The sequence below is a fragment of the Lytechinus pictus genome, unplaced genomic scaffold (genome assembly GCF_037042905.1).
Source record: "Lytechinus pictus isolate F3 Inbred unplaced genomic scaffold, Lp3.0 scaffold_22, whole genome shotgun sequence".
Lineage (NCBI taxonomy): Eukaryota > Metazoa > Echinodermata > Echinoidea > Temnopleuroida > Toxopneustidae > Lytechinus > Lytechinus pictus.
The window spans coordinates 499100-513652 of record NW_026974142.1 but is presented as its reverse complement, the minus strand read 5'-3'; the positions used below and the strand labels follow the sequence as shown (position 1 = coordinate 513652).

General features: G+C 34.1%; 1 long non-coding RNA gene across 1 annotated transcript; it reads left to right on the top strand.

Annotated features, from left to right (window-relative positions):
• Positions 1–6941: 6941 nt before the first annotated feature.
• On the top strand, positions 6942–13950 carry LOC129261245 (uncharacterized). The gene is made up of 4 exons (XR_010296826.1): positions 6942–7302; positions 9374–9602; positions 9981–10053; positions 11260–13950. It is a non-coding gene; the product is annotated as an uncharacterized LOC129261245 (long non-coding RNA).
• The last annotated feature ends 603 nt before the right edge of the window (positions 13951–14553 follow it).

Below are 14553 nucleotides of genomic sequence, written 5' to 3'. Positions count from 1 at the left end.
TCGAGCTTAGTCTTTTCTCCAGACCCAGTTAATTAAAACTGGTGGAATAAATGTCTATGTTGTTATTTTAACTTATACGGTGCGTATTGTAAACATATGCGCTTAAGAGTAAAGTGAGAATCAAGCATAGTCTTTTCTCCAGGCCCGGTAGCTAGAAACTAAATCTCTATAGTAATGCGTTCATATAGCAAAAAAGTGCAAAGTCTTTTTTCCAGACCCGGTTAATTCAAATATTATAATATAAGTCCAAAGTCTTTTTTCCAGACCCGGTTGTTTAAAAAATCATAATATAAGTCCAAAGTCTTTTTGCAGACCCAGTTGTTTAAAAAATTATAATATAAGTCCAAACTAAGATTCGATATTGATATTCCAGTGGAATAAAATTAAGAATCGAGCTTAGTCTTTTCTTGAGACCCAGTTAATTAAAACTGGTGGAATAAATGTCTTTGTTGTTGTTTTAACTTTATACGGCGCGTATTTTGAATATATGCGCTAAGAGAAAATTGAGAATAAAGCGTAATCTTTTCTCCAGACCTGGTTACTAAAAACTAAAAACTAAAACCCTTTACCCACAAATGTAATAATTTCACCCACGAATGTAATAGTGCACTCTACCCACAATTGTAATAATTTTTGATCGCCCACAAATGTAATGATGACTTTACCCACAAATGTTATAAATTTGAAGGGATTTTTGGCGAATCTGTTTTAAACTGAAACCCTATAGTAATGCGTTCATATAGCGCAAAGTCAGTCTTTTTTTCCCAGACCTGGTTATATAAAACAATCTTCCAAATAAAGATTCCAAAATTAATTCTTCTTATTGCTGAATAACATAGAAGTTTAGCGTAGTCTTTCCTCCAGACCCAAATATTTCGAATAGCAAGTAAAAAATTATAAATAATACTTATAAAAAAACAACGACCCCACGATATTGTTAATGTTGAACAAAATGTAAATATAGCATAGTCTTTCCTCCAGACCCAGTTATAAAATAATCATTCAAAAACAAAACAATAACAACCGAAAACAGACCCCGCAATCTTTTCAATATTGAATAGCATCAAAATATGGTGTAGTCTTTGTTCCAAACCCGGTTATTTCAAAATAGCAAACCATAGAACAATATTAACAAAGACCCCACAATCTCATTGATGTTGAATAACTTTAAAATATAACCTAGTCTTTCTTCAAGACCCAGTTATTTTAAAATAACAAATCATAAAAAGATATATAATAATAATAAAACAAAGGCCCCACAATTTTATTGATGTTGAATAACATGGAAATATAGCGTAGTCTTCCCTCCAGACCCACTTATTTCAAAAAACAAATGAATAATAATAATAATAGATTAATGATAATAAAAAACAAACAAATTAGGCCCACGATCCTATTTATGTTGAATATCATGGAAATATAGCGTAGTCTTTCCTCCAGACCCAGTTATTAAAATCATTAAAAACACAACAACAAAACAAAGACCCTGCAATCTTATCAACATTGAATAGCATGGAAATATGGTGTAGTCTTTGCTCCAGACCAAGTTATTTCAAAATAGGAAATTATAAGAAACAATAAAAACAAACAAACAATATTAACAAAGACCCCACAATATCATTGATGTAGAATAACGTTGTGGTTGTTGTGTTGTTATCTTGGGTTTTAAGGCGCGTATCATTCAGATATGAATATTTACGCCTATGATTAATTTTGTGTGGTATGCGTTATCACAGGGTTTTTATAGTTTGGAAGATGCTGGGGTCTAAGTTTTAAGATTAATGTTTCGCTTAATTTGTGTTTTTAAGAGAACTGGGTGTGGGGTAAAGACAACACTCTAAACCCAAGCATTTTAACTGGGTTTAATTTTGAAGATTGGTCTTAGCTTTGATTTTGTTTTGCAATATTGGTTTATCGTTTAAATAACCGGGTCTAGATGAAAGACTAAGCGTAATACTCGTGTTATTCAACAAGAATAAGGATATGACAAAGTATTATGTTTTTAAGATTGTTTAAATTATTTTATAAATAACTGATTCTGGAATAAAGACAACGCTCTAAACATGTGCTTTTCCACATGGTCTTAATTTGGAGGATTGTTGGTTCTTAGATTCGTTGTTGGGGGTCGGGTTTTATTGCTTTTTTTATTCTTGAAATAACTGTGTCTGGAGGAAAGTCTACAATTGATCTTCATGTTATTCCACAGTTATTAGGTTATTGGGTATTCGTTTTAGAATATTTGTAAAAACTATTTTAATTTTTTCAAATAATAACAAAGTCTGGAGAAAGGATGTTTGCTTTACCCATGCATTATTACAATGTTTTGTAGGGGTCGTAGTATTATAGACAAAAAAACTGGGTGTGGGGTAAAGACATATTTTTTTACTGGGTGTAACTTTTGAAGATTAGTCTTAGCTTTGAAGTTTTTTTATTTCATTTTTTAAATAACCGGGTCTGGAGGAAAGAGTACTTTTTAAAACTTGTGTTATTTCACAAGAATAAGAATATGATAGGGTCTTACGTTAGAAGATTTTTTCCGTAATTTTTTTAATGATTAGGTCTGGAATAAAGACAACGCTCGAAACCTCTTTTTAAAACAGATTTTTAGGTTGAAGGATTGTTTGGTCTTAGATTTGGAGTTTTTTTAATTGATATTATTAGCGTCATTTTGAGAAAAAAAATAACTGGGTCTGGCTGAAAGATTACGCTAATGGGGTCTTTATACTGTTTTTGTTGTTGTATTGTTATTTATGATTTTGGAATAACAGGGTTTGGAGAAAATACTAAGCTCGATTTTTATTTTTATTCTACCGGAATATCATTATGGTATTTTATTTTGGACTAAATAACCGGGTCTTGAAGAAAGCTTTTTTAATTATATTATAATTTTTGAAATAACCAGGGTCTGGAAAAAAGTCTTTAGGCTTATATTATGATTTTTGAAACAACCGGGTCTTGAAAAAAAGACTTTGGACTTATATTATAATATTTGAATTAACCGGGTCTGGAAAAAAGACTTTGCACTTTTGTGCTATATGAATGCATTACTATAGGGTTTTAGTTTTTAGTTTTAAATAACTGGGTCTGGAGAAAAGACTACGCTTGATTCTCAATTTACTCTTAAAGCATATATTATCAATACGCGCCGTATAAGTTAAAACAACAACAAAGACATCAATTCCACCAGTTTTAATTAACAGGGTCTGGTAAAAAGACTAAGCTCAATTTTCATTTTTATTCCACTGGAATATCATTATCGTATCCTAGTTTGGACTTATATTATAATTTTTGAAATAACCGGGTCTTGAAAAAAGCTTTTTTAATTATATTATAATCTTTTAAACAACTGGGTCTGGAAAAAAGAATTTGGACCTATATTATAATTTTGGAAACAACAGGGTCTGGACAAAAGACTTTGGACTTATATTACAATTTTGGAATTAACCGGGTCTGGAAAAAAAGACTTTGCACTTTTGTGCTATATGAACGTTTTACAAGAGGATTTTAGTTAAGAACGGATTCGCCAAAAATCCCTTCAAATTTATTACATTTGTGGGTAAAATCATTATTACATTTGTGGGCGATCAAAAATTATTACATTTGTGGGTAAAGTGCATTATCATATTTGTGGGTGAAATTATTACATTTGTGGGTAAAGTGTTATTACATTTGTGGGCGTTATTACATTTGTGGGTAAAGTGTTATTACATTCGTGGGCGTTATTACATTTGTGGGTGCAACAGGGGGGGGGGGGAAGCAAAGACAATAAGGGTACTTACAAATCAAAATTTGCATTTGGTGCAAACGTATAATATCCCTATACCATCTGCGTGAAGTAGTTTGGTGTTTTTGTAGTAATTTGTAAGTTGAGGAAAGCCTTCTTGAACTGATTTCTGAGATAAAGATAGGCTCTTTTCCAAAGTGCTTTGGAAAAATTTCCAATCTGAAATGTCAAAACCCGCTTCATGGTGCTATTCATTGTTGAAATAAAAGGGCATTAATTCGAATTATTGCGAGTGCGAATTGCGACTCAAACATTCGGACATTTCTTGTAATAAGACATGGAAATGACACATATCGAGTACTTTTTATTCATGAAAAAATATGTGTACCTAACTAAGGAATTAACGCCAGATATAGGTACGAGCTGATTTTTTTTTACATAGGACCTTCTGCCCAGAAAAGGAACCTGTTATGGTCTGCATTTAGTGGCTTATGAATAGGATAGGCCTACATATCTCGCCAATCAAATAATGCAAGCCCGAGGCTCGAGCTGAATATTTGTGATATTCCAACCTGAAAACTGAAAATTCTAACATTTTTTATCCATAATCATAAATAGTGAACCTGTGTAAATAATAATTGATGCCAGCGCGAAACGCGAGAAAAAATTTGCATTATTCCAAACTTAGATACTGGACATTCTAAACATTTTGAAAACCATAAACAGGATAAGTTCTACCTCACTGACTAATAATTGATGGAGCACGAAGCACGAGCCAAAAATTTAGTGATTTTCTAACCAAAAATGTATTATTTTACTTCTAAAAAAGTATATTCGTAAAAAAAAAAGACATATTTCATTTTGATGAATACGTCTCTATTTTGGAAAATTATAGTTTCCTGCGGCTATTAATTTTTTTGTTCGGGGGGGGGGGGGCAAGGGGACACTTGTGGGTCATGTGTCTCCTGCTCCAGTTCGGTACCTCTCCTGTGATATTATGATTTCTCAATGCGGGACTACTAAATGGTCAACATAGAACACTGAATTATCAATAAAAATATGAATTGGCCAATAGATTATTTCATGGAAATATACACCCACAGACAAAAGTGATTCATGTGACTCATTTATATATAATATTTGTGAGTCAGGCGAAACTTGACTCACTAACAAAAATAAATGATTCTTAGTTGACTCATCTATAACTAACAAGTGAGTCCATAACGAAATGACTCACTTGCAGAATGCCCCGACTGACTCACATAAAAATGAGTCAAGATCGGCGATTGACTCATTTACAAAAAAATAATGAGTCAATGAGAAAGCCGTGCGCGCATGCGCTACGTGCACGCTGTGACGTCAACCATCGCGCGAACCATTCCTATCTGACGTCGCTATTGCTGAATTGGGGCTCAAGAGAGTACTGTGAGTAAAATCGTTTTAATCCTGCAGTTTTGTGAATAACTTTGTTCATTTCACCTGTAGGCCGCTGAGAAATTAATTTGCTGAAGAGAATGAGAGGAAATTTGGTGGACATGAATAATTGATTCTCAATTTAGGTGATGATTTATTGAACTTTGAGAGGATTACGTGCACCAGACGGATGCGTGTATGTGTGTGTGCTATATATGGCTGTAGTGTAGCTGCGCTGCGCGCCTGTTTAATTGTGTATATAGCTCTATGATATATGTGTCACGTCTGCAGTGCGATCATGCACAACCAGGTCGAGTCCATAGACTTTAAAATACAGTATACCCAGTTGTTGGGTGTCCGGACAGGTTGTGTATCCGGACAGTCGATTTTAAACATCTAATTGAAAAAAAGTTCACAATTCAAATCTCTTAAATGTTTTAGCTCAAAATGTTAGACAATATTATAGAGAACAAATATTGATGATGATTAGCACTAATCAATGCACAGTTTTTGTTTAATCCAAAGACAAAAAGAAGGCTTCATTTTTGTTACGTGTGCGGACACCCAACCCCCCATCCTACGAATCAAATTACCATATCTAACAGTTAGGCCTATAATCTGGATTTGTGCGGTGCACGACCCTCCTGGGCATGAACGCATCGGGTGAGAGAGGGCGCAGGAATGATTAGAAGGTCTTTTCGATGGCCTTCTTGAATGAGTTTGTCGATGGCGAGTTTATACGATGTCACTCAGGTGGTTCCAATTGATGATGGTACCATAGAGCTAAATAGCTCTATAATGGTACTGGGAAGAACGAGTTCCTGTATTTTTCAGCTCTTGCACTTATTGGATTATAGGTCTAGTTAGCACTTTCTATTATTTGTCACTTGCCTATCAATATAATCCGAGTTCAAAATAACTCACATATCCCTATGTTTTTTTGTCAGGTAGATCGAGTCTGGACCACTCATTCTATGAACAAGGTTATGATATAACCTTGTTCTCTGTTACCCCTCCCTGTGTGGTGAAATAAGGATGGCAATGTCTTATTTTCTCTTTTTCTTTGGGACAAATGCTTACTTTTTTTACACTGTCAGGTTCCATTACAGCTATCTTTCATACTTTGCTCTTAAGTAAATTTGATTCTTTAAATAAATTTTTCCTAATTAAAAAATAGAGATAAAATAACTACAATTGTCTTGCCATTATTTTTCCACCAATAGAGGTCGTACACAAAAATATGCCCAAAATTCAAGATTTCGAGCACTCTGGTGAATGCAAAAAATACCCCCAAGCTACTAATGAAAAATATAATGCAACTGTACAGAAATTAGTATTTTGGTCACAAAAGTGATATTTTAATGATTTTTTAAATTGTGTGCTGTGTACAGCATTGACATACCATAGTCCTACATGTAGATTTCCCACAGGCAGGCATGTAATGAACCCTTGGGTGAGTCTAGACTACATGCATTTCCTTCTCAAAGAAAAATGTAGAGGTGTAGGACCAGTTCCTGGTCTACTGTTGATTTTATTTTGATAAGTGCCCCTTTCCCAACAACAATTAAGATGATTTTTTTATTAGATAAACCCTCCTACATGTTGACATGTGTGAGAGTAGGCTCGATCGCAAAGCCAACCCCCAGCCCCCATCTCGAAAGGATGTGATTTTTGTTTTATTTACTCACCATCTGAAGCATGTGCCACATTTGTCCCATCAAAATAACATTAACAATATTTTCAATTCATTTTTTTTTGCACATTTAATTGTTTTTTTAATTATTTTATTAATTTTTTTTTACAGGGCTACTGGAAGAAGCCACTATGCAACAGATTCAGGAATTGCAGGAAGCGTCATGCACGTGATAATCAAATGGAAGCAAAAAAAGGGGGGACTACACCCAAACCAGACAAAGCTGCAGGCAAACACATGTATGGCATAAAGAAAGTACCTTCTTGCATCCCCAGAAGGTGAGGATGAAGAAACGATCAATGCTCACATCAAGATGCTTCAGAATGAATCCAGAAAAACAAGACAGGACAGCTTGACGATAGACAATCTAATGTCACTAACTTTAGCCCATAGGCGCAAGTGTATCATCAGCAGCAACTGGACTGTATCCTACTGGAAGGATATGTATCCTTGCCTTTTCCATGAAGATGAGGTAAGTTCAAATCAGTGTTATACAGATCAAGAAACTTCATTTATGAACAAGAATCTATCATTAGATTTACGTGTAACAAGGGTCTATTCTTGGAATAAGCAAGTCTATGCTTAAAGGGGTATCCAACCCAAATAAAAACTTGTATTTATAAGGAAAAGAAAAATCAGACAAGTTGACAGGTGAAAGTTTGAACAATATTGGACAATCAACAAGAAAGTTATGAATTTTTAACAGTTGGAAATATTGGTAATCACCATACCCATGGAGACTTCAAATTGGCCGCATATGGGATGTCATAGTGATGTAAGGCAAGGACTACTCTTCCATGTACTCCAATACATAATATGGCTAAAATGTCATTATCCCAAAAGCTTTATATCAAATTATATTTTGTATTTCATGAGGACATAAAACAATATACTACCTGGGTTATATTTAGATTACTGCCCCAGGGGAATGGGTACATAGGAGAAAACCACAAATCCCTGATAATAAAGTACACGGCCTATGGGAAAGTTGTCCTTGCCCCTCGTCATAATTTACTTACCCAGTTGCCAATTTTAAATCTACATAGTATTAGTGATCTCAATTTTAAAGCAGCTATAACTTTCTTATTGCTTGTCCGATTTCTTTCAAACTTTGACCATTCTGTTTAATTAATGTTTTTCCTTCCCAACACAATATTTTATGGCCCAGGCTGGATTCCCCTTTAACACTAAACAGGCACGGGGTGTTTAATCACCCCCCTCAAGATTGTCTGCGATCATGCCCCCGCGCGAAATTTTTTGACCGCGCCACTTGCAGAGTTTATACTTTAAAGTCTTACGCATCTTTTGCGACCAAATTTACGACGCCCGTGTACGCGGTTCTGAAATTAAGCAACATTTTGTAAGTGCATGTCGGACCAAAAATTGTTCCAAAACGTGATTTGTGTACATATTCAATGCAAATTGAGTTTTCTTATCTTATTCATAAAGATATGATTATTTTTACCTTAAACAGCTTAAATCAATTGATTTAAGCATAATTATGATTCAAAAAGTTTATGCAACAAATCTGGTGAAAAAAAAAAAACAATAGGCTGAAAAACAAGGAAATACATAAAAAATTCATAAAACAATAAAATACATAAGAAATCGATTTCCAAACCGAAGTTTTTTTCAATTGCAATTGTTAAGAATGCTACAAAGAATATTTTTACCAAAAATTAGCATTCTAGAAGCGTTATTTAGTGAATTAGAGCAAAACGTATGATTTATGTATAAATTAGCACAATTAATTAATATGAAATAAAATCTCCTTGCAATTTTTTGCGGCGCTCGCGCGATCGGAGGCCGAGATCTCGGGGCGGGGGGGGGGGGGGGGTTGAATCAACCTCCCCCCCCCCCCCTCCGGCCATAGAACAGCCCAAAAAGCCCGGCCTAGTTAGGTTTAACTAGAATTGGAGCTATAAGTTTTATAGAAATGGGTATGTTTAAATTTCTAGGATCATAAAATCACATTCTGTATTTTAACCTAGTTTATTAGTATCCATCTTTGAAATAATCAATAAATTGTGTAAAAACAGATATTTTTGAGAAAGATTGAAATTTTTATCTTTATCTGATCTCAATCATATAATGTCTGTTGATCGAAAATAATTTAAAGGTCCTACCATTTCACCCTCGATGCAAAATCTCTTTTAGTAAATAGCGTGTACAGGCTTCAAATTATGAGTGTGAAAAGAAGATAAAAATTTGCAAAGTGCTAACATTTACAAGAGCAAAATATTTACCCTTAGTTCTTACTAGAGTTTTAGTTCTTGCTGACAAGTAAGGGACAGGTTCACTAAGTGATAGGCCCATTGAAAGAACTGTATGTAATTGTTCACCAATAAATTTCCATGTGAATTCAATACATTGATCATTGGATATCTAGAGTGAAAGTGATTCCAACTCGTGAAGACAAAGAAAGACGGAGTCATTTGGGTCATTGTATCAAGAGTGTAGAGATTCGTACATGGTCTTCAAAATTATTCTTGATTGTGCCATTTTTTTACACACCTATTCTTTTCTTTCTTTTCTTCACGCAGAGAAACATCAGATTGCCCTGTTTAAATTCCCTGTTTAATTTTTTTCTTTCGATGTTGAAAGAGTTTGAGAGACTGTCAGAGGAACCAATTAAGCAGAAGTTGAAAGCAGGACTTTTGAATATGCTGATCCATTACTAGAGATATGTAAGACTCCCAAGCAAGGTTTTGGAGCTCAAAAACCTATTATTGGCTTCAGCAGCAGCAGCAGAAGATGAAGCCACCAGGAAAAGTATGTTATTGAGATGTTTGATAAGGAGTGGGTTTGAAATAATTTCATTCTTGGGAGGAAAACTTTCAAAATGGTTAAAGAGTTACTTGTTCCTCCCCCCCCCCAAAAAAAAAAGTTTTACTAGCCCCAAAGACATATACCCCATTCTAATTTCAAGAGAGAGAAAGACATAATAATTACTTGGCTCCAAAGTGTACTCTTCTATTTATACCTGATGTGCAATTCAAATGGTTTAAGAAGGATGACCCAATTGGTCAAAATGTATATTGTATACTATATATTTTTAACATTTCTGAATGGACCACCACAAAATTACTGAAATTCTGGAATTTGATTTGCATTGCTTGAGTTCAGTCTTAATTTGTTTTTAATTTGCAGTGGAGCATGTGGAGCACTTCTGTTGATTCCTACTATTTTGGGAGAGAAGGCATTGCTTTGTCAGCATAGCCAGGTAAGTTTGATACTTAAAATTCATTTAAATCTTATGTAAATATCAGCAGAATTTTGAGTGAAGCTGTTGCAGGCATGTCCATTTAGATAGCTCAACTGACATTATGAGACCTGGCACCACAAATCTTTTAAAAGAGGAAATTCTAATAAGGTTTGAAACGATGTATAACTCACTATCACAGGTAAGATCCTAACCTTCTAAAGATTAAGAACAGAACATTGACTACCATAGAATTCTACTTATGAGAATAAGGGATTGTATTTTGCCCATTTGATTAAGTATTTTGATTGCTAACTTTTGTTAAGCATCAATGTAAAAAGGATTACATATCAGTAAAATGTTCGTGAAAATTGATTTATTGAATCTCAAATGATCTCCAAAGTTGATACATGAATTGAGAACATCCTCCTAAAGCCTATAAACAAATATCTCACCAGGGTTTTAATTCATAGGGGTTAAAAGTGAAGGATATATCTTAGTTTTCACCCCCCCCCCAAAAAAAAAAAAAAAAAAAAAAAAAGGAAGAAAAAAAAAGAGAGAGACAATAATAATTCATTGCTAGGATTCCAAAAATGTAATATTATTCTAATTGAAATTTGCAATAATAGTACTTAAGATTTAAAAGGCACTTAGACATTTTTAAAGTGTCCTAAGAAAAGTATAGATGAATTCGACTTCACCTCACTGTAACTTATGGCGGTCATAACTGGGGGGCTTCCAAAAAACAAAAAAAGCACTTTCAATGGAGTATGCAATGAGCCAGGTGTGTTGCCATGTCAGAGCACTTTTCTTTTGTTAGGCATACTTGAAGCCCCCCCCCCCCTGTGTTCTGTGTAAGCAGTTTGATTAGCCAGTTAGGAACACAGTGACAATATGGTGTAATATGAGGAATAGGAGGTACCTTTACAATATAGTAGGTGTTGACTCATTATACATATTTTGTCTCGCCTGCATAGCAGAGCGAGACTTTAGGCGCCGCTTTTCCGACGGCGGCGGCGTCAACATTGAAGTCTTAACCAAGGTTACTGTTTTGAAATGTCTATACTATAGTGTTTCATTTAATATCATACATCTTTAACTGCAGTACAGTTAGCAGTATTAGCACAACCTTGAAGTTAAAATTTTCACTAGGATCAACCAATTTGCCTTGTGTACATTACCAGAAATAAACTAATCAGCATTTCTCACTTATGTTTCCCTTTTTAGGAAAAAAACTGAACAATCGCCAAAATCATCTACAAAATTAAGCCCGTCAGTGCAGGTCTTAGCAGTGATCATGACAAATTCACGGAAAATTTGCAATCATCATTCTATATTACAGCAAAGAATGAAGTCATCTGCGAGACCAACCACCTCATGTCAGCAGTCTCTCTGCTAATGTCGGCCCATTATTTATTCAACTTATCATACAACCCCAAGATGAGTAACACCCTCATATTCATTCAGAAGGTTCTGATGAACATAGATTCCACGTCTCAACCCCCATCCAAGGTCGTGAGATGCCTGTATGACTTAAATGCTGATGCCAGTAGTTCTTCAGAGATGTTAATTACTTGGGTGATGCTACTGCAACACAGCTGATCACACTTTCTCTACAATCACTTTAGGTGTTGTATCTGTCTTTTATGTGCAAAATAGATTGAAATAGATACGACAGGTTGACCGTGAATTTAGATATCAAGTATGTGAATTATTTCGCTTTGCTTCACTACAAATTTCAGTGGCCCTTGAATTGGAAATATTTTCATATCCCAATAATTACTTATAAATTCTTTATAGAATTTTAGTCACAGATAAAATATGATTTTGCACACACACAAAAGAAAAGAAAAGATATTTGGACCCCAATTTTTTACAGATCAGATGATCAACAACAAGTTTTTTATTTGGGGGGAATTGAAAACTAAGCTATTGATATACTACTTGTTGATTGTTGAACACATGTGTAAATAAGTTTAACACCACAAATTTGGAGAATTACAACATTTTAAGTGTTTTCTATGGAATTTTAGTTAGTTTGTAAGTTTCAAGCAACTGTGAAATTCACTTGGTATTTAATTCCAAGAAAAATATACAAAAGCACTTTTCAAGATTATGGCTTCCAATATCAATACATGATGGAAACAATTCTCAATGTTTACATTTATTGATATGGTAAGCACATGCAACTGATTTGAAACTAATTTTATACATTTGACAAAGCCCTGACTTTAATTTTAAGCAAATCTGTACACTTACAAGCATGTCAAAGGTATTGCTTAATAACCCAACCACCACAATTATCACGGGCCTTTAAAAAAAATTGCACAAAAATATTTGAATAAAAAAAGGTCAGTATCTGCTTAAAGATACAGCTGCTATAGGAGGCGGATTTTGCAGAAAATACCAGGGCTTCACAGTGAGAGAAATGGTGTTAAAGAATGGGGGATCCTGCGAAGTGCTTTAAACATTTATTGAGAATCCAAATTGCACATTTTGAAATTGTTGTCTTTTGTACTATTACTGGTAAAATATTTTTGTGGGTTTTCCTACAGCAAAAATTGACCTTTGGGGGATTCCCATGTCATGCATGGGGATTCTTAAATTTAAATTGTGTTTGTACTTATGCTCAAGTTTGAAAAATTTCTGAATTTTAGAAGGTTTCTGGAAAGCTGTCATTGGTTTTGAAATTTCAAAACAATGGTATTGTGTTGTAAGCAGAGTCTTATGAATTCATGATTTTTGAAGGTTTCAATGAATTGTTTCAGTTTCAGCGAATTATGAATTGAGAATTATGAATTTCAGTGAATAATGAATTTCAGTGAATTATGAATCGTTTCAATATCAGTGTAGAAATGATACTATAAAAAAATACGAGTTCGATGAATTGTTTCAATTGAATTGTTTAAATTCCAGTGAATTATGAATTCAATGAATTATGAATTGTTTCAATTTCAGTGAAGAAATGTTACTATAAAAAATGTACTATTTGGGAAGAGATTTTGGAATGATCTTGAAGACGATTTTCATGTCAGTTAAACAAAATGATGTTAAAGAATATTTCAAAATGAAATTCACACCAAATCTCTGGTGGTTGTGATGTATATCAGTTCTTTGCTCTCTTTTGTGTTTGTATTAAATTTAAAGTTATGTGAAGTACGATATTTGAATTACAGTGGAATCTCATTATAACGAGGTCCTTGGGACCAGAGAATCTACCCCTTTATACCGAAACATTGTTATATCAGGCAGAAAAAATCATTAAGGGTAATTACTGTGATAAATAATGGATTACCATTATCACACTCTCTCAAATTTCATAGACATTTTGTGACAGCTTTATCTTTGCTTAGTCGTTTAAACCATGTGGCCAATCAATTATAAAATCTATCACTCTCTCTTGATAGTTTTATTTTTCTCTTGATAGTTTTATTTTTCATTTAATGAGAGGAAGTTGTGCACTTTTTTACATTTTTTGTGACTGGATTCTATGCTTGAGAATAGATTTTATAATAGAAAGAAATGCACAGCCACCATAATTATTTTGCAAGTAAACTCTTAAACATTCATCCCATGAAACACATTTTAATTTTCTGTCGTCCACACAATTACTGTTTTAGGACACAAAAATTGACACACTATGTGAAGGAATTGAAATGGTGACATGCAATGTTGATGGGATTTATGAACATTTTTTATATGCTTTTATATATATGCTTGTCAAGTATTGTGAACTTACATTTAGTGTGACCTTGCCTGTTTGCATAGTATTTAGACCATGGGGACTTCCATTGAGTATTTGTTGTCTGTTGTGGTTACATCACTGATGCATAATGGTCACCTTTGTTTTGGTAATATTGGTGGTGACACCGGAGATTTATTGTTGAGAGGAAATAAATCAGATGGCATGTACAATGCATTTATGCAATCTAGTTATTTTGCTTTAACTGATTGTGATGTGTCTGTTAAGTTAGCATTAGGCTATAGATCTGTTGGTTGTAGGTCCATCATAATCGGCACTTCTAAAGCATGCAAATATACTTCCTGATCCATTCAATGTTGCTGATGATCTATGTTTACTTGGAAAAGGTTATTGTAAATCATTTTTAGGAAAAGCCCCTATGATGACAACAGACCATTTATTTTATTTGATTTCATTGTACACCCTTCTCTTTTGGTTTAATTATCACATATGTATTTGACTCATTTTCAGTTGGGTCGCCTTGACTCACTTTTCTATACATGAAGTGAGTCAAGAGGCTTGATGTACGAACAGAAGTAATACTCCAGTAAGTAAAACAAACTAAGTCATGTGACTCACCTAGGCAAAAAGTGAGTCACCCTGACTCATCATTGATGAGTCACTGGTTGTCCGTTTAACGACACACTAGAAGGATCACATGAGTCACCGTGACTCATTATAAACGAGTCTGAATCTTACTGACTCACTTCAAACGTGTCAATGTGATTCATTTGAAGTGAGTCTTAAGATTATATGAGTCACCGCGACTCATTACAAAT